Source organism: Stegostoma tigrinum, chromosome 24, assembly GCF_030684315.1.
Source record: "Stegostoma tigrinum isolate sSteTig4 chromosome 24, sSteTig4.hap1, whole genome shotgun sequence".
Taxonomy (NCBI): domain Eukaryota; kingdom Metazoa; phylum Chordata; class Chondrichthyes; order Orectolobiformes; family Stegostomatidae; genus Stegostoma; species Stegostoma tigrinum.
The window spans coordinates 22,210,984-22,232,770 of NC_081377.1; the positions used below are offsets into that span (position 1 = coordinate 22,210,984).

General features: G+C 41.5%; 1 protein-coding gene across 10 annotated transcripts in view; it reads right to left on the minus strand.

Annotated features, from left to right (window-relative positions):
• LOC125465146 (UPF0500 protein C1orf216 homolog) overlaps positions 1 to 16,446 on the minus strand; it is a 42,746-nt gene extending 26,300 nt beyond the window's left edge. For 3 of the 10 annotated variants that reach the window (XM_048558337.2, XM_048558333.2, XM_048558330.2), the window contains exon 1: positions 179 to 266. The gene's annotated coding sequence lies outside the window, so the exon portion shown is untranslated. Of the gene's footprint in view, positions 1 to 130; positions 283 to 15,957 lie in introns of those variants that run through there. The other 7 variants (XM_048558335.2, XM_048558332.2, XM_048558336.2 and 4 more) reach the window with 4 other exon arrangements.
• Between the last annotated feature and the right edge of the window lie 5,341 nt (positions 16,447 to 21,787).

The following is a 21,787-nucleotide window of genomic DNA, read 5'->3' on the forward strand; positions in this document are numbered from 1 at the left end:
TAATAAATGGTTTCTCCCTGCAGACTGAACTCTCCCCATCAGCATAACCCCAGCAGCCTCTTTCTAAACCCACGTTACTATTAGAGGATTGATATTCCTGCGGTTTTTACAAATAACATGACTGACTTACCATACCAGGAAAGATGTGTTGCTGTTTATTACTCAGGTCGGTCCCTACCTTTGATCAATTCCAAGGCAGCGGAAATACATCACATCCTAACCTCACCCAGTGCCGGAGCAAAATGCATTAGGTGCTCCACAGCGCCAGCATCCGCTAAGTAGCAGCACCACTTATCTGTCTATCACCCCTGTCCAGAGGATCTGGAGGTGGGGAGGATGGTGGGAGTAGGAAGAATGTCACCAACCTCGTTAGGATTGTCCTAGAATTAAAACATTATCTCCAGACCCGGTTGCAAGTTAACCCAGGATGAAAAAAATTATATAGCGACATTTTCTTCAACATGTTTTAGAGATTTATTGGTTGCAAACCTGTAAGAGTCTGTAATATACCCGAATTAATAAGACGTATTGGTCAGTTCAGCAAATGGGCAGAGACGTGGCCGATTGATTTCAGCACAGCCAGGTGAGATCACCAAATTTGGATCAAAACGGATAGGTCGCAGTAAATTTAAAACAGTGACCTAGCTGCCCTTTGAAATGGCCTAGCAAACTGCTCAGTTTAAGGGCAAATATAATTAGGCAATCAACGGGAGCAGCACACGTGCGACAAAAACAAAGTAAGGTCCAATGAAGGAATCATATATACACATTGCTGAAATGGTTTGGTCAAGTGTGGGAAGACAGTGGGCTGGTGGTACCGCCACTGGATTAGTAATCCTGAACCCCACACGAACATTTTGAGGACATGTGAACAAATCCATCATGGCAGATGATAAAATTTGAACAAAGAGCAATACAGCACAGGAACAGCCCCCCCCCCCCCCCCGCAACCATCCCTCAGCCTGTGCCAACACGTGATGCCTTTCTAAACTAAAAACCTTTTGTCTCGATGTGGCTCATATACCTCTCTTCCCTGCCTATTCAAGTATCTGTGAAGATACCTCTCAAATGTTTCTCTTGTGTTTGCATTCACCACATCTGGCAGTCCATTCCAGACACTTATCACCCACTGGGTAAAAACAAACCTGCCTCTCACATTGGCTTTAAACATACCCCTTTTACCTAAACCTAAGACCCCTAGTAATTGACATTTCTACCCTGGGAGAAAGACTGACTATCCATTCTCTCTTCTCACAATTTTATAAACTTCTATCAGGTTGCTCCCCCATCCTTGATGTTCAAGTGAAAACAAAGCAAGTTTGTCTGATCTCTCCACATAGCTAATACCCTCCAAATCAGGGAACATCCTGGTAGACCATACCTATACCCTCTCCAAAGCTCCAACATTCTTCTGATAATGTGGTGACCATAACTGTACATAATATTCCAAATGTGGTTTGAATTGTGTTGTATACGACTGCAACAGGATTTGCCAATCTTTATACTGTATGCCGTGAACTGTGAAGGCAAGCATGCCATATGCCTTCTTAAACACTTTATCCACTTGTGTTGCCACTTTCAGTAAACTGTGGACATGTGTGACTAGATCTCTCTGTATGTTAATCCTGCTAATGGTTCTGCCATTTTCTGTATAATTTCTTCCTGTATTAAATCTTCCAAAATGGATTACATCGATTTGTCTGGATTAAACTCCATCTACCATTTTTCAGCCTACATCTCCATCCTATCAATATCCTGTAATAGTCCCTGGCAATCTTCCTGACTATCCACAGGCCCTGCCATCTTTGTGTTGTCCACAAACTTACTAATCAGGTCAAAGAAATACCCCTCCCCTGCTAATCTCTGTCATTTATGACTAAGCCAATTCTGTATCCATCTGAACGGCTCACTGTGGATCCCACGCAATTTTAACTTTTGTATCTGCCTGCCGTAATGGACCTTGTCAAAGGTCTTGGTAGAATCCATGTAGACAACATCCACCACCGTGCCCTATCAATCACCTTTGTCACTTCCTCAATAAATTCAATTAAGTTTGTGAGGCACGACATTCCACACAAAGCTACGCTGCCTTTCATTAATAAGTCTGTACATTGCCAAATGTGAGTAAATCCTATCCCTAAGAATCTTCTCCAATAACTTCCCTACCACTGAAGGAAGGCTCACTTGTAATTCCCTGTATTATCCCTGTTGCCTTCTTATATAAAATATCAACGTTGGCTGTACTCCAGTCTTTGGGACCTCTCGTGATTAAAGAGGATACGGAGATTTCGTACAAGGCCAGCAATTTTCTCAGCTGCCACCCTCAGTATTCAGGGATAGATCCCATTAAGTCCATTAATGCTTTTCAAAATACCCAACACCTTTCTTATATCAACATGCCCTGGAACATCAACATACCCCTCCCTGAGACGACCGACCATGTCCTTTTCCTTTGTGAATAACAATACAAAATACTCATTAGATACCTCAGCCACTTTCTCTGGCTCCACGTATAAATTCCTTTCTTTGTCCTTGAGTGGACCTACCCTTTCCCTAGCTACTCTCTTGCTCCTTATAAATGTATAAACGCCTTGGGATTTTCCTTACTCCTGTTTGCCAAAGACTTCTCATGGTCCCTTTTAGCCCTCCTAAGTCATCATTAGAGTTCTATCCTGCTTTCTTTATATTCTTCACACATTGCACAGTTCCCTAAACCTTACATATGCCTTTTTTAAAAATTTTGACTAATGGTCAACTTTTCATGTTATCAAAGTTTCAGGAATCTTGCCACCCTTATCCTTCATTTCACAGGAACATACTGTTCCTAAATTCTAATCAACTGGCCTTTAAAAGATTCCCATATGCCAAATGTGGATTTACCTACAAACAGTTGCCCCAATCTACATTCCCTAGTTCCTGCCTAATATTGTCAAAGTTAACCTTCACCCAATTTAATACTTTCATTCGATGGGTACTCTTGTTGTTATCTTTAAGTAAATTAAAACTTAGAATTATGGTCACTGTTCTCAAAATGCTCCTCCATTGACACTTTGATCGCCTGGCCACGGTCATTCCCCAATCTCAGTCGAGTATAACCCCTCCCCTAGTTTTATTATTTACATATTGTTTCAAAAAACCATCCTGGACACACCTAACAAATTCCAACCACCCCCCCCACCACCCCCAGCCAATCTAAGCCCCTGGCACTAAGCAAGTCCTAGTCAATATAGGGGAAGTTAAAATTATCCACCACAACAACACTGCTGTTTTTACATTTCTTCGCAATTTGCCCACATATCCATTTTGCTGTTACCTGCTGACAGTTGGGAGGCCTGCAGTACAATCCCATCAAAGTGATTGCACCCTTCCTATTACTGAGCTCCATATGGCCTCACGAGATGATCCCTCCAAGATTGCCTCCTTTAGTACAAGTCTGTTGTTCTCCCTTCTCAGTAATGTGACTCCCTCACTTTTATGTACCTCTCTTTTACATCTGAAACAGCTAATCCCAGAATATTAAGCTGCCGGTCTTGTCCTTCTCTCAACCAAGTCTCTATAATAAGTACAACATCATATTTCTATGTATTAATCCAAGCTCTAAGTTCATTTGCCTTACCTGTTGTACCCCTTGCAATAAAACAATATGAATTCAATAAAATGGTGACCATGTAACCATGAGGTAACACAGTACTCCATTGTTCTGAGTCATTGATGCCCTTACGTGCTGTACTGCCTGGCCATATCTACCTGCTTCAAGTATACCTATTGTCTATTAACGGGCTGGGCAGGCTAGTCGACATGCAATATGAGAGGCAGTGGCCAATTCATGCTTCTTCATCCATGTACTTCATGCTAGATGTTCTCTTAGTGTGCATACTGATCTTTGTTTGGAAACCAAGCTTCTGGGCAAAAGTAAAGGCAATGCAGTTCTCCACCATGTTCAAGCAAATGAATCAGTCAACTAGAGTTTTGAGTCAATGATCTTGTAAGATTATATAAAATTCTGAGAAGTCTTAACAGGGAGAGGATGACTCTTCTCATGGGGAATCTAGAGCTGGGAAAAAGAGTTTAAAAAATGGAGTCTCCCATTTAAATTAGAGACAAGATAGAAATCCTCGTGCAAAAGTATTGTTAGTGTTTGGAATTTTCCTCATTCAAGGTTAGTGGAAGATGGATAATTTTATTCAATTAAGTTAATCAAACTCTTGATTGACAAGACAGTCAAGCGTTATGGAACACAGACAGGAAGGTGGACTCAGCCCTGATCATATTGCATCTGAAACATGCTGAATTGGCTGGATGACCAATTCCTGTTAACAATCTTATGATTCGATCATAGAATCCCTACAGTGCGGAAACAGGCCATTCAGCTCAACAGGTCCACACTGACTCTCCGAACAGCATCCCACCCAGACTCACCCTCACCCCTACCCTCTCCCTGTAACCTTGCATTTCCCATGGCTAATCCATATAACCTACACATCTTCAGACACTACAGGCAATTTAGCATGGCAAACCCACCTAACCTGAACATCATTGGACTGTGGGAGGAAACCAGAACACCTGGACAAAGCCCTCGCAGACACAGGGAGAATGTGCAAACTCCACACAGACAGTCACCCGAGGCTGGAATTGACTCCAGTTCCCTGGTGTTGTGAGGTAGCAGTGCTAACCACTGAGCCACCATGCTGCCCTGTGATTCAATGGGATCTATAGCAGCAGTCTATGTATTCCTAATGAATACATGCACTGGGTTTGCAATCCTACTCATTCAGAGCTATTCTGAAGCTGGACCCTGGAATGATCATATTTCCACTGTAGATTGCAGTTTTCTTTTGCAGTCACAGACAATTGCACATAAATGAGGAATGGACTCGGACAAAGTCACTGCCAGAACTCAAACAGTTTTGTTTTACAGGCAGTAATGACATCTAACAGTGCAAGTACTCAAGTTCAGTATTCAAATTCCTCTTTAAATGCAGATCTGGTAAGACCCTTATTTCAGCAGTATGAAATCAAAGAAGGGTGTTAGATGGCCCTCTTATCAGCAGCTTCCTATCCCCATTCAAGTATTTGCAGCTTTTCCAATTCCACTTCCTTGTACCCACCTGAACCCCTCCTGAAACTAGTCACAGATATGCTGCTTCTTACAGTGAAATGGTTGGTCTTATTGGCTAGCTTTTAGAGGTTAATTAGAGAAAAAGTTGAAAAGTATATTTTGGAATATTAGCAGTAAAACACTCTCCAAATAGCACTGACATGACTAGAAGTGAATCATACATATGTGCTGAAATGTATTTGATGTAGCAAATGGATCAACAACAAAAATAAATTCCCAAATCTCTAACCTCCGGGCCATTAAATCAGGTCCATTACCAATAGGTTACCTTACCTCTACCGAAGTAAAGTATTCTTCAAATATATCAATAAAAAAGAATCATGAAAGGAATCTTGTTGAGAGGAGAAATTAAGTGCAACATGGCCAGGGATACTTAACAAATATCCTAAGGGAATTGAGGAAGGAAGAGGTAATGAGGTTTTTTGAATGTATTCTCCAGATTCTACTGAGATTGGATGTATGCCAGAGGACTGGAGTGTGGCCAATGTAGTATCAATTTTCAAAAGGCAGTGTTAATCTCCATCAGATCAAATTAGTGTTATCTACCATAGGGTGCTGTTCCAAACCAATCAGTAAAGGACAAAAACAGATTGCTTCTTAGACATTCATAACACAATTCTCCAAAATTTCAATAGAATTTTAAGGATATGTAGAACAGTGATTTTTCTTCCATATGTAATGATATATTAAATAAGAACATCTAGAAAAAGAACTGAAAAATAATTTCAGCTAGTCATTAATGTACAAGTGCTACAGATCAGTCATTTTCAAATTAATCCATTTTGAAGCTGATCTGAAACAAAATATTCCTACTTCTTTCCTATGAAAATCAACTGAACAGAAACTGGAGAAGAAAGAAATTGGCAGACTATAAAAACTTACTTGTGGACCAACATTTTCTAAGCTGATTTACAGTTATGAATTATGATTTATCTTGACCATGGCAACTTACACCAAAGTTTCCTGAGAATCTTGTTACTGGATGTGAGTTTGCTCGCTGAGCTGGAAGGTTAGTTTTCAGACGTTTCGTCACCATACTAGGTAACATCATCAGTGAGCCTCCGACGAAGCGCTGGTGTTATGTCCCGCTTTCTATTTATCTGGTTAGGTTTCCTTGGGTTGGTGATGTCATTTCCAAATTTGGAGCCAATCTACCATCCCCTGAGAAAAAGAGCAGGAAATGACATCACCAACGCAGGAAATGACATCACCAACCCAAGGAAACCTAACCAGATAAATAGAAAGCGGGACATAACACCAGCGCTTCGTTGGAGGCTCACTGTTGATGTTACCTAGAATGGTGACGAAACGTCTGAAAACTAACCTTCCAGCTCAGCGAGCAAACTCACATCCAGAACCTCAACCTGAGCTACAAATCTTCTCAAAACTCACTAATCTTGTTACTACATTCTGAAATGTGGAAAACACGATAAAACACGTGCACATATATAAATAGTTGAGGCTTTGAGGTGAGTGGGGAATATATTTTAGCTCCTCTCTTCAATTTTCTACCTGATGGATTTTATGAATGTCAAGGGGTGACAGTTAGATTGTCTCTATTGGTGATAGTCATAGCCTGGCATTTGTGTGGCATGAATGTCACTTGCCCCTTGTCAGCCCAAGCCTGGATATTCTCCAGATCTTGTTGCATTTGAACATGGACTGCTTCAGTATCTGAGGAGTCACGAATGGTGCTGAACATTATGCGATCATTGGCGGACATCACTTCTGACCTTATGATGGAGGGAAGATCATTGATGAAGATGGTTGGGCCGAGGACGCTACCCTGAGGAACTCCCATAGAGATGTCCTGGAACTGAGATGATTAACCTCCAACAACTGTGACCATCTTCCTACATGTCAGGTATGACTTCAACCATAAGAGAGTTTGCCCCGGTTACCCGTTGATTCCAGTTTTGCTAGGGCTCCGCTATGCCACACTCGTTCGAATGCAGCTTTGATATCAAGGGCTGTCACTCTCACCTCTGGAATTCAATTCTTTAGTCCGTGTTTAAAGCAAGGCAGTAATGAAATCAGGAGCTGTGTGGCCCTGGCAGAATCAAAACTATGTGTCACTGAGCAGGTTATTTCTGAGCAGGTGCTGCTTGATAGCACTGTTAATGTTCAGCCCATTGTACTTCTACCTGTATTGGTTCAGTGGAAGGGCAAACAGACATAGTGCCATAACCCTGCTCTTTACTTATGATTCTGAAGTTTCTCATTCTCAAGTGTGCAACTTAATTTTAAAAATATGTATGGATTTAGATTCCACCACATTTTCAAGGGACTTTCCAGATCCTGACAATTCTTTGTAGAACAATTTCTCCTTTTTAGCCTTCGAGATGTTTTGCCAAAGATTTGGCTACACTTGCCAAAGAGAATAGATTATTTATTCAATCGAGTTTTCTCATCATCGTGTAAACCTTTGACAGGTCATCTCTTAATCTTCCATATTCCAAGGAAGATGTCTGAACTTTTGTCAATTTCTCTTCATAACCAAGTCCCTCATTCCTGGTGATATATTCAATTGTAACCTTGCTAATTTTTGCAATTACTTAAAAAATTGTGGCTTTGTTTCTTGCTGCACTGATAGTTTTGGCTGTACATTTATAACCATTCAGCATTGATGTAACTGCACAAAGTTACAGTTTACAATATTTTCTTTGCATTGGGTGGAGCTTTGTAAATTTGCAGCCAAAGGTTTTGCTGGACAGATATGGGTAGCAGCATATAAGTTTGACACAAGTCAAACACAGCAGTGTTTTGGTGTGATCTCAAATTAGTCAACTATGCATAAATCTCCTTAAATAAACAATTCTATGACAAAAAGTTATGCCAAAAATGATCTGGGAGATTCTGGGCTATTTATCACGAATGCATAAACACATGTACATCAAAATCTCTGTAATGGGTAGCATTGTGCTAAAACAAAAGGATAGCAGAAATCTGTAGCTATTTACCAATCAATATAAAATTTCTTCACATCTGTTAAAGCTTGGGTTGACCTTGCATGATCTATTAGCCAACGGCAACACCTAAAGTGGACATCAAAGTTAAAGGAAGCAAAACAATGTTAAAGGAAGAAAACAAAGTTAAAGGAAGAACAAGATAATAAAATGTGAGGCTGGATGAACACAGCAGGCCCAGCAGCATCTCAGGAGCACAAAAGCTGACGTTTCGGGCCTAGACCCTTCATCAGAGAGGGGGATGGGGTGAGGGTTCTGGAATAAATAGGGAGAGAGGGGGAAGCAGACCGAAGATGGAGAGAAAAGAAGATAGGTGGAGAGAGTATAGGTGGGGAGGTAGGGAGGGGATAGGTCAGTCCAGGGAAGACGGACAGGTCAAGGAGGTGGGATGAGGTTAGTAGGTAGGAGATGGAGGTGCAGCTTGGGGTGGGAGGAAGGGATGGGTGAGAGGAAGAATAGGTTAGGGAGGCAGAGACAGGTTGGACTGGTTTTGGGATGCAGTGGGTGGAGGGGAAGAGCTGGGCTGGTTGTGTGGTGCAGTGGGGGGAGGGGACGAACTGGGCTGGTTTAGGGATGCGGTGGGGGAAGGGGAGATTTTGAAGCTGGTGAAGCCCACATTGTTACCATTAGGCTGCAGTGTTCCCAATCGAAATATGAGTTGCTGTTCCTGCAACCTTTGGGTGACATCATTGTGGCACTGCAGGAGGCCCATGATGGACATGTCATCTAAAGAATGGCAACCTGTCTCTTCCTCCCTAACCTGTTCTTCCTCTCACCCATCCCTTCCTCCCACCCCAAGCCGCACCTCCATCTCCTACCTACTAACCTCATCCCACCTCCTTGACCTGTTCGTCTTCCCTGGACTGACCGATCCCCTCCCTACCTCCCCACCTATACTTGCTCCACCTATCTTCTTTTCTCTCCATCTTCAGTCCGCCTCCCCCTCTCTCCCTATTTATTCCAGAACTCTCACCCCATCCCCCTCTCTGATGAAGGGTCTAGGCCCGAAACGTCAGCTTTTGTGCTCCTGAGATGCTGCTGGGCCTGCTGTGTTCATCCAGCCTCACATTTCATTATCTTGGATTCTCCAGCATCTGCAGTTCCCATTATCACTAAAGGAAGAACAACACAGCAGTTAATTTTAACACCTCCTTCCCCCAAAATGGTTAGGCTTAGGTTAAGTTTCTTTGCATCTGACACTTTTTTCCTCTTCTCATTTCTCTCATCCTACACAATCTTCTTGACAAAGTGCAGCTGCTTTGAACAGCCAGCCACCTCCCTTAGTCTACCTGAAATGTGAAAAGTCATTGCTCATCTCTCTTTCATGTTAGATGTAGAAATGATAAAGGTCGCTATGTGGAATTGGAGAAAGAAAAGGGAAGCTTCCACTCATTTTGGACCTAGCCAACATTAACTCAGAGTGGAACCCCACAAAAAATGAACTTTGGGATCCGATGTCCTTGGAGTCCTGCACTGACATAAGTTTTTCACCATATCTTCTCATTCCTGTTCACGAACAGTGCTGAAGCACAGTCACAGAAGAATGACAATGGCTCCATGGGAGATGCACTTCGTGTCTTTTCTCAGTGAGACAACGAGCATGCTTATCCATCACCACCCACTTTGCCAATGATCTTGCCCGTGCTGTACAGCCCATTAGGCAGAGAAGACTAGCATTAGGTATAACTGTGATACGTAACTCTGAAAGTAGACTTATTGTCCAATTATGAAGTGAACTCCTACAGTAAATAGTTTTTTTTCTAGATTTGATGTTGATTTTTACAGTGTAGTCAAGTGAGGAGAAGATCCATCAATCTGGTCTGCAGGAAAACAACCAAATGTTATGAGGACTCTCGGTTGGTCCTTGGAGCCTGCCTCCTCTCAGCCAGCTCACAGTACAGCTAATGAATGGCTGTCACGCAGTTATTAGCTCAAGGTATATTTTCTCTCCAATCTAGAGACAAATCCTCATCTCCTAGGGCTGGCAATTAGTCAAATGATTGACAGCACTCTGATCCCTTCAGTGCCACAGGGAGCAATAATGGCTGCAACTGCATCCAGTCCTGGAAAAAGCGTACTGCAATGGAGCCTGGACTCTAAGCTAAACCTCAGGTCACTGGGCAGCACGGTGGCTCAGTGGTCAGCACTGCTGCCTCACAGTGCCAGGGACCCGGGTTCGATTCCAACATTGGGTCACTGTATGTGTGGAGTTTGCACATTCTCCCCGTGACTGTGTGGGTTTACTTTGAGTGCTCCAGTTTCCTCCCACAGTCCAAAGATGCGCAGGTTAGGTGGATTGGCCATGTTAGATTGCCTCGTAGTATTCAGGGATATGCAGGCTAGATAAGTTAGCCATGGCAAATGTGGAGCTATGGGGATAGGGTTTGGGATGGGTGCTCTTTGGAGGGTCAGTACAGACCCGATGCACTGAATGGTCTCTTTCTGCGCTGGGATTCTATGACTCTTGATGGGAAGGAAACACCAGGTGGGGAGATTTTGAGGATGTGTTAGTGGACATTATGATCCTGGCATGATGGAACCTTCACCCCATTTTCACCAATGAGATCTGTCAGGCTGGACACTTGGCAGTGGTCTCCCTTCACCAATGTCCCCATTGGTGAAGCTGCAATGGTGAGCAGGGTGAGTCTGACCAATACTTCTTCCTCTTCTCTGTGCTTTCCATCCCATCCCTAAGGTTCTATAGAATCTAGGCCATGTTTCTAAGGACAATTGGATTGTTGACCTATCGACAAAGGTAGGAATAGTTCAGGTGAAGCACTCTACAATGAGCTGTTTTCTAAAATGCCATCCCTAATCATTCTCTTACTAGTAATCTTCCACTTGCTGCTGCCCAGGTGGGGTGCAGGACTAATACCTTTGTACTACAATATACGCTGCATGATACACATCAGAAAGCAAAATACAATGGACCCTTAACTTGAGTTGAGAATGAAGTGAATGAATTCTTTCAGTCCAGACCTGGCTTTCCAAGCGTATAACCAATATGGTGGGTGACTCACATCTGACACAGGACTGTTAACTTTAAGACTTGCCCTTATGACTGGTGAGACATAATCCAACTTCTGTGAGGGTTTGTTTACAACCAGCATCAACGCTCCCAAAGCTGTACTTTACTGCATGGAAAAGGATATCATGCCAATCTCTGAGTTGTGGTTAGAAAGGTGATCAATAGCTGATGAAGCATACCAATAATTAATCAAAATTGTCAAAGACGCCTTTGGAATTCATAGATTACACTTTCTTTCATTGGGCCTTACATCGTTTCATTATTGAAAAATATTCTTAATGGTACCTTTAATTATTAGTTGCCAAATGGAAACTGAAACAATTCCACACATGTCAGTATCATGTTACCGTTGACACTGATCCAGCTTACTCAGAGCCAGCTCTCAGAGTGAACAAGATGTCTGACAGCCCTGCTTTTATCTGTCAGCCAGGGCTCCCCGATTGGGACTGTTAATCTGTCCGATCAGGAAACTCAAATTCTATTTCGTCCAGCTGGCTGACCTTGTTACAGTCACTACATCCCTCCCTTTCTGAGCCTGAGGACATAGGCCAGGTATTTTGTTTCTGTAACTCCTCCTGAGGCATCTTAGCAGTGGGTTAGGTTCCTCCAAGGTTGCCTCTGATACGGGTGGTTTGTAATGCACAGCAGCTTGCTTCTTGTGTCGACAGCACCTCGGAAGAAATTAATACTCTTCTTCAGGCTGCAAATGCGTTGAGGCAGCAACATCTGCCACGTCCATCCCTGATTCTGAGATAGCTTCAATGCTTCTCAGAGAGGGAGAACCCATCAATTCTGAAACAGTCAGAAAGGCTGCCCAGGAGACGGGAACATTTTGCTCCCTGACTATTTGCGAGGTTGCAACCTTCATATGGTTGACATGCTTCTTCAGAGCTGTCACACTTAAGTTTATACATTATGGGACCTGACCTTACATTGAACATGCCTCATACCCATGCAAGGCCATTTCCCTGGCTTCATCGCCAAACTTGGTCCCCTGTAGTAAACTGTGTCTTTCGCTTAGTGGAGTCTTGTGTCTGGCATTGGCATTCCTGCTGCCGTTTCACCCTCCACTCTCAGGTCCAGGATGATCAGGTTCAACCTGGTCCAGAGTCTTCCCCCCCATTAGCAACTCTGCTGGAGCTATCCCTGTAATTGCATGAGAGGTGGTCCGGAAATCAAATAGCAACTGGGACAGTTGGGTATCGAGTGAAGCTGTAGGTTATTTCCTTAAGCCTTCCTTCAAAGTTTGGACTGCTCTTTCTGCCAGACCAATGGATGATTAGTGGTATGGAGCTGTCCTTACATGCAGAGAATTATTTGACTTGAGGAAATACTGAAATTTCCCTCTGATAAACGATGGCCCATTATCTGTGACCAATATATCTAGGAGCCCATGCATTGCAAAAGATGTGGGCGGTTTTTCTTTCATTGTCCCCTTGTTTGATGAATAAATTCTCTGCATGTCCAGCCACTTTGAGTGGGTGCCCACAATGACTAAGAACATTAAGCCACGAAAGCACCGACATAGTCGACGTGTAACTGAGTCCACGGTTTACCCAGTCATTCCTACGAATGTCGGGAAGCTGCTGGAGGTAATTTTTGTCCCTGTTGACACTCTGAGCACTTCCCCACCTCCACAGCTATGCCTGCATCCAATCTTGGCCACCAGGCATAACTTCTCGACAATATCTTTGTTTTGGAAATCCCTGGATGACACTGGTGGAGTTTAGATAATATGTGGCAGTGAACTTTGCTCCGAACATTAGCTCTTGTTCCCCATAATAATATGCCATTCTCTCCTGTGATCTGGTCTCTCCAAGTCCAAAAGCATTTCAATTCTGGTTGTGCCAGTCCTTTAGTTTCCCGCAATACCACCAGCTCTTTCAGTTTTGCCAGGACTATATCTTTCTGCGTTCAAGGTCTGATATTTCAGCTGTGACTGGAAGAGTGTCAAGAAAATTTAAAACCATTACAGACACTTCCAATTGAAGTACGACTGGCGGTGTATCTTCCAGCAGGAGGCAGATCTACACATCTGCCAATGTTACTTGGCCTCCCTGATGATGTTCCAACTTGTAATGACATGCACTTAGTATTAGAGCCCACCACTGAATTCAACCTGAAGCTAGGGGCAGCATTGCCTTGTCTTCTCTAAGTAGACCTGGTAGGGATATGTGGTCCGTTACTACAAATTTATGTCCGTAAAGGTTTTGGTGTAACTTCCTGACTCCAGGTATGACCACCAAACCTTCCTGCTCTATCTGGCGTATTTATGCCATACATTAACCAAAATCCTAGATGTATACAGTATTGGGCATTCCTTTCAATTGGGCCACCTGTAAGCTAATACTACCTCATGGCATATGGAGAGGCATTGCATGTCAATACCAGACCTCGCTTAGGATCATAGTGTGCCAACACCTTCGAAGATGATAGCTGTTTCTTTACTTCCTTGAAAGCTATGGCTTGTCTATGCAACCATTTCCAAAGCTGACTCTTTTTTAAGCATTGACGCAAAGGTGCCAGGATGGAGCCCAAGTTATGCACAAACTTTCCACGATAATTCACCGGCCCAATGAAAGACCTAAGCTCTAGTACAGACGTGGGAGCCGGGCATGTTTGTGCGCCCTCACTTTATTTTCTAACTCATGTAACCGGGTCTTGATGACTTTATAGCCCATTTGGGGTGCCTTGAATGCACATTTTTCCCTTCTAAAGCATTTGCCCATCTGTGATAAATGTCTTAGGACTATGTCCTAGTTCTCTAGTTGTTCTTTATTGGTTTTCCCTATTATTAGCACATCATCTAGGTAAATGTTGACATGGGTAAACATTGTAAAATGTTCCTCATCATCCACTGAAAACTTGCAGAGGCTGACGATATCCCAGATGGCAGTCTCATATATTATTACAAACCGACATGGGTACTAATTATAGCATACTCTAGGAATCCTCATCTAACCACAATTGCAAGCACGCATGGCTCATGTCCAGCTTTGTGAGGGACGGCCCTCCTGTAAGCTTTGTGTCTAAATCCTGTATGTGAGGGATTGGGCATATATCCAGCTTCAGTTGTAATGCCTGTCTGAAGTCCAGTTGGGCTTGAGTTAGTAGGCTACATCACCACTGAAATAACTCTACAGAAGCTGATACTTCGTCACTAATTCACCCCTTATTTACACACGGAGTGTCTTTGATACTGATCCAGCTCCGTCAGAGTCAGCTCTGAGAATGAATAGGATGTCTGACACTCATATTCTTACGTGTCAGCCAGGGTTCCCCGAATGGACTAGATTAACAGCTCTAATCAGGGAACTCATATTCTATGAGGTCCACCTGGCTGATCTTGTTACAATCACTACAGAAACCTCTTATAAGTTGTACCATTTGAGAAAGATGTGGTTCAGGTCAGCCATTTCGCAACTCAGTCAAACACAGTGTACAAAGGGAAGATTATTCCTCAATGAATTGAGAACATTTGAAAGATAAGGCATTATAGTTGAATTATCCCAGTTTATTTCTCTCTTATGATGAGTGCGTTCTCAAAAAACAAACTGAAATTGATGTTTATCTTTAATTGTCTTTTCAACAAACATCAATGGGTCTTTTTAAAATATATGTCTAAAAAGGCCCTATTTCTTAAACATCAAAAGGCAACAAGCATGCCATAATTTCTTTTAAATTCTGAATAGCTCATCACATGAATTATCAGTTCTGTCTGGCAACCCATTGGAATTTCAGATAATCTGTACTGGCTTTCATGGAAGTATGTCTCTATATGACCACGCTGAAGTCACTGGCTTGTGTTTAAATTGACCTTGTGCTTGTTTATTTCCAACCACGAATTCGCGCACACAATAACTCCTTCTGTAGAGGAATGGTGCTTGCAATTCAAAGTGGGCACACACTGTATATGATACAGTTGGGTTTAAGACTTGTTGCTTATTTTGCAACTGGGTTATTTAAACCGCACTGCTTTTGAACAGCAGCATGCTCCAGGGTAAATTACATTACTCCATAAACTCCTAAATTATGCATGTAATAACCTGTGAACAAATATAGTGACTCTTTAAGACAGAGAAGTTAAAACTAATAGAATGCAGTTGTCTGTGGGATGCAACATCATTGCTGTTTACTAATCAAGTTAATGCAAAAAAGTTGAATGCCTTAATGTCTCACAAGTAAACAATATGACTCTGCATGAACACGGTCTGTTCCTTTCCAATGTACTACCTGACAAGGATTGTTCCATTCAATAACTTTTGTTCTATTTAAATTTACAATTTAAAGTTTATGACATCACAGACTTAATTCAGGGAGATTGCAATCTTGACTTAGTTTGTTACAAAATATCATATAATCCAAGCATATTGCAAGGATAAATGGTATACCTTGCATTCTAGATCCTGAAGGGTACAGTCGCCTCCTAAAATAAGCATTTCATTCCTACAAGCTTTCTTTCTGTGTTGTTTGCAACAACTGACACAGGTTTCGAATTTTGAACCATTCTGCGATGCTTGTTCAGGAGGTGGACATCAACAGAAAATAGTTTAGGGTAAGGCCTTGAAAAATTAATCGAGGTCCATGTTAAAAGGGTGAGAGAGATTAGCAAGGTAAAGAAATGTTGCAGAAGATTTATATGGTGCAGGCATATGGAAACTTTGTGCCATCAATAATGAGTATAGGCATGGAATTAAACAATGTAACAAGAGGCTTTGTGAATTGTAATCACATTCTTCCCCTTCTTTACTCAATGTGATAATACAGATAATGTAACTGCAGTCTTCATTCCAAGAGAGCACAGATGTACTATCTGCACTGTGCAGCAATCAAGGTGGACTTACCTTTCTTTTCCCATAAAATGAAGCTACTCTCCTCTTCCTAGTTTGAACAGAAAGCTGCTCCTTTTCTTTCCCTTTACTTGGTTTTCAGCAACATTCCTTGCAACTTTCATACTGTGTGGCATTCTTTCTTCCATCAGAACACTCCAGTTTGTGTCTTGATAGTTCTGGATCATTGACAGCTTTTTGTGCCATAACAAAGCTTGGCAATAAACAGCTCACTATTTTCCTGTTTGGATTTGCAAGTTGCTTAATTGCCTGGTGGGCCTTCTGTATCTGTTTCCGTTACTGTTTCAATTTCAGCCAAATTTTGAAAGACTGCTTTAAAAAATAATCTGCACATACCTCCATTCACAATGTCACATTGTAACTTGCATGCACTCTGCGATGACACAATCAGGGTATCCACTAACCTTTCATGCGACTGATATTCCTTGACACTATTTTTAATGCATCGGTTAATGTGTTTGTGTCAAAATCCTAGGCACACGATTCACAATGCTGTCATTAGCCTGTTTACTGCAACCAGCGTTGAAAAAGTGCCACCGAATTTGTCACTAGCTTTTAGACACAGCTTCTATATTCCACACAGAGCAGCAGGAATGAAAAACAAAGAATGGAAAAATGAATAAATAAATGCATCAATAGAAGCCATTTGAGAATCCTACTGATACATCTAAAAGCCTTTCATTCCATCCCTATTTCTTTCTTCAGAAGCAATATATTTGATTCCATTTGTACGTTACAAATTGGTAGGTGTAAGAGAGCAAAACGAAACATGGATTAGCAAATACTATTTAAATATAAAAGATGTTTAGGTTAAAATAGAATTGGTTCTAGGACACAGGGTGCAGAATGTTTTTACATAACTGCAAAAGAAGGTAGAAAATGGTTAAGAAATTTCACTAGATGTTCAAACCTTGGAATTCAGCCTGAGAGCAAAAGTCCCAGAGGTCTTTGGGAAGTGTCAACTTCCTGTGCAAGCAGCACTAATGATGGAGAGATTAAAGTAAAAGCTTGATTCCAGAACTCTCAGGAGACAAAGCAGACACTTTGAGAGCTGCAATCAAAAGGAACTCATTCTGAGATCAAAGCTGCCCAGACCTTGATCTTGGTGAGGTTTCTGCCAGGACTCTTAATTCTACCCTGCAGAACTGCATAGAATTCAATTCTCTCACCACTCTAAAGAGAAATCATTGACTGTACTATGATTTTTCTGGTGTTTAGGAATGGCAACATCCAGTGATTGTTTTATATTATTGCACATACAAAGTTAGGAAATTATATTTCAACCAGTGTTTGGGGAAAGTACACCAGTGAAACCCTGAAATAATGCCCACTCCTTGTGAAAATGTCACAGTACTGAATTAGGAAATGGATTAAAACAAGCAACTCAGCTGGTGGTGATGACACCATAAACTGTTAAAAGAATTAATTTTATTTATATAGCACCATTTACAATCTTAGAAATTTCCAGGCTGCATAACAGTCGATGAAGTGTTTTTAAATATAGTGACTGTTATATTATAGGGAAATGCGGCCATTCATTTACATGCAGCAAGCTCTCACAAACATCGAGGTACTAACAAGATCTGTTTCAGTAATGTGGGTAGAGGGATAACAATTGGCCAGAAAGCCAGTAAGAATATCCCCACTGCTCTGTGAAATAGTGCCATGAAATTTTTGTCAAGCAGGTAAGTGGCAAACAGAGCCTCAATTTAACACCACTAGTCAGTATGTCAGACTGTTCAGTGCTCCCTCTGTATACATTTCAGTGTCAGCTTTAATTATTTGTTCATTCCTCTGGTGAGATTTGAACTTACAACCTCCTGAGACTAAATTGTTCCTGACCCAAGGTTGGCACTTCGAGCTAGACCTAAAATTTTGAATTATAGCATGCTTAACTGCCTATTTACTAAACCATATAAAGTATTGATTCTTTTACTTTAAAAAGATGTGAATACTGTTTTGATCAAATTTATGGGTAAATTGCATTGACAATGGAATTTATCATGACCAGATAAAACGGGGTTCATTAGCTCCACACTTTTCAAGTCCCTTGCAACAAATATTTTTTATTCCATTCAACATGCATCACACTTCAATTAAAACATGGGTAATCATCAAAATTAACAACATTTCCTTTAGTGGAAGAAAGAAGGGTTTTATTACTTACTAGCCCGAAGTAAAATAATATATAACGTCACTACACAACATAAATATAAGCATAAAGTTGTAAAAAGAGAAAGGGCCTGGTAGGATAAAAGAACATGCAACTTACAGAGCTGTTTAGCTGATGCCTTGTATCTACAGCAATATTGAAATGTGCAGATGAATTCCTGATGAATGAGTGTTTCTGTGCTTCTGTGCATACTCTGTCACTGGTGTTAGCTTTTGAGATTTGGGCAGAATCATCCTAGCCCCTAATCAATGTGGGCCATGAAAAGAAGGCTAGGAAATTCAGGTGAGATGGCCAACCAAGAGCTTAGCCCCATTGCCAACCAGGTGTTGAAGGGCGAGACAAGATTCTCACTATTGAGCAGCGAGAGACCGATTTGTATGCATTAACATCCTCATTAAGATGTCATCTCACCTTACTGACACGAAACTTCCCCATTCTCCCACCCTCCATACTGCCACTAGACAGCGACAATTCCTGTCATGAAAGTCAGCGTGGTAACCCAGCAACTCTAGCTCACCACATTCTCCTCTAGACCTGCATCAGTCACCAACATCTCAGGCATGCTCCAGGACACACCTCCCCCAATGTTTAACGGGACCTCCAGGCCCTCATTAGCAAAGCAGGGTACCATAAGCCCTCACACCATAGAGTTTGTTCACATAGCAGCAAAGACGACACTTAGAAATTAGCCGACTGTGAAATATTTTAGCAGTGGTCGAGAATCTGAATGGCATTATAAATGCAAGATCTTTCCTCTGTCTATGCTAATGGATCTAAACTTGTTCTGATTACTGCCAAAAGCTGCATTCATGGAGTAGCTGTACAGTGTAATGATGTTGTATATATTCTGTTTGGTAGACCAAAAGTCTCTCAAGTTTTGACAAATATTCAGGTATAGTTTAATTTTGACTTTTTATTTGTCAGTATGTGACTTTGATGACCATTTGACTAGTCTCTAGTCTGTTTCACACCATATTCATGCAAGAACACCTGGTACATTTGTACTTTTTGTAAGTGGCATGTTGGTAAGCTAATAAATACAAACTTGTATACTTTACAGGATTAGCATTTTGAAAATGTAATTTATTTATTTCAGTTACTGAATGGCTTTCTTTGGAATGTGGAGCAACGGTTCCCAAATTAATTTAATTTGGTTTAGTTTATACTATGACTGGTTTAGTTTATATTATGAGTGAGATATCTGTTACTGACCCACCCCAAGAAAATATTGTTAATGGTCAGTTTACACTGTTGTAACAGCTTTTTGAAGATGCATTGAAATTGTGTAATCAGCATAGGACTTGGAGTGCATCCCTTGTTTAAATTCAACCCGATCAATGCTGAAAGCCTCGTTTCTCTAATAACTCTAAGCGTGCTTTATTAAATGATTTGTGAAATTGCAACCAAGTCTCGATGGCCGTCCGTCAATGGAATAAAGCCTTCCATAAATTGATGGATGCCATTCAGGATTGCTGCATGAAATTAAATGAGTGAAGTAGAAGGTGTTCATTTGACATTAAAGTGCATCCTTGCAGCAAAGCCAAAGGTCTGAATCTGTCTGTATCTTTGATGCCCATTTGTCTTTGTCTATTCAATATGAAATGGCTCGTTTGGTGATTGTAAATCTTCACTCGACAATCTTAAACTAAAATAGGAACTGATAGGCTTGCTAATGCTCAGAAAAAAATTTTAAAAAGGGATAACATTTTGGGCAGTGTCGCAAAAAATGAAAGAGAGTATTGTGATACAATCAATCAAAAGGAGAATAGGGGAGTGGGGAAGGAAGAAAGCTTGAATAAAGCACCCAGAGAGATTGTTAATAGGTGAGCTGTGGGAAATGTGCAAGAAATAACAAATATTATTTAGGAGTCTTTTTCAAATACAAGGAAAGATGATCAGAAAAAAATTATGGGTATGAAGAGTTAATCTAATAATAGACACCATTGAGAAAAGGTAAGAGGTGATGGAAAATTAAAGAGTGTGAACGTTTCCAAATGGAACTTAGAATCATTCCTTTCAGTCAGGCTGGCCTCCCATCTATCTGCTTCTTTCCAGTTGATCTTCCTTTTCATCCTCAACCAGTGTTACACTGCCCCCAGTTTAGGGCAGTAATTGTGGTGACAATTTGCTGTTGATCCTGCTGGTGAGATTCATGCATCTCTGGATGAGACGTTGTAAAATATCCTCACAACTGGAGGGAAGAAAAAATTCCAGCAGTACTATTTCATTCTTGGACACTTGCTCAGCTCTTCAGAAATAATGACTGGTGTATGAAAATGTGTAGCCACCTTGAAAGAGCCCAAACGCTAGCCTTGACATCACTGCTGCAAAACCCTGCTGAATCCGGGAAGGTGACAGCCTAGTGGTGTTATCACAGGACTGTTAATCCAGAGACCCAGGCAACGTCCTGGGGACCTGTGCTCAAATCTTGCCATAAGAATCTAAGAAGTAGGAGTGGAGGGAAGCCATCTGGCCCATTGAGCCTGCTCCACCATTCAGTAAGATCATGGCTGATCTTTTTGTGAACTCAACTCTACTTCCCTGTCACCATAGCCTTTAATTTCATAACTGTTCAAAAATCTATCCGATCTTGCCTTAAAAACATTCAACAAGTTAGCCCCAAATGCCATGACACATAATTTGAGTTCACTTTAAAAAAATTGAGAATTAAAAGTCTAATGATGACCATGAGTCCATTATCAATAGTCAGAAAAACCCATCTGGTTCACGAATGTCTCCTAAGGATGTCCCATCCTTCCTTGATCTGACTGACATGTGATTCCAGACTCTGAAGGAGATAGCTGGAGGCGTTAGTGTGACCTTTCAGGAATCGCTGGAGTCAAGGAGGATCCCAGTTTAAGAACGGAGTAAGGCAAAAGACGGTAAGCCAGTTAGCCTGGCCTCAGTCATTGGTAAGATTTTAGAGTCCTTCGTAAAGGATGAGATTTCAGAATACTTGGAAGTGCTTGCCAAAATAGGGCAAAGTCAGCAATGGTTTCATCAAGGGGAGGTCATGCCTGATAAATCTGGTAGAATTCTTTGAGGCGATAATGAACAGGTTGGACCAAGCAAAGCTGATGGATGTTATCTACTTGGGCTTCAAGAACGCCTTTGACAAGATGCTGCACAGAAGGCTGCTGAGTGAGATAAGGGCCCATGGTGTTAGAGGCAAGGTACTAGCATGGATAGAAGATTGGCTATCTGGTAGAAAGCAGAGAGTGGGGATAAAAAGGTCGTTCTCAGATGGCAGCTGGTGACTAGTGATGCTCCACAAGGGTCAGTGTTGAGACCACAACTTTTCACTTTATACATTAATGATCTAGCTGAATGAACTGAGGGCATCTGGCTAAGTTTGTAGATGATAGAAATATAGGTCATATTGAAGAGGTGCGGAGGCTGCAGAAAGATTTGGACAGTTAGGAAAGTGGACAAAAAGAAAGTGGCAGATGGAATATAACATGGGAAAACATGGGAAAATGTGAGGTCTCACAGCTTGGTAGGAAGAATAAAGGCATACACTATTTTCTAAATGGCAACAAATTCAGAAATCTGAAGTGCAAACGGACTCAGGAGTCGTATTCCAAGGTTCCGTTAAGGTTAACTTGCAGGCTGGATCAGTAGTTAGGAAGGTAAATACAAAGTTGGCGTTTA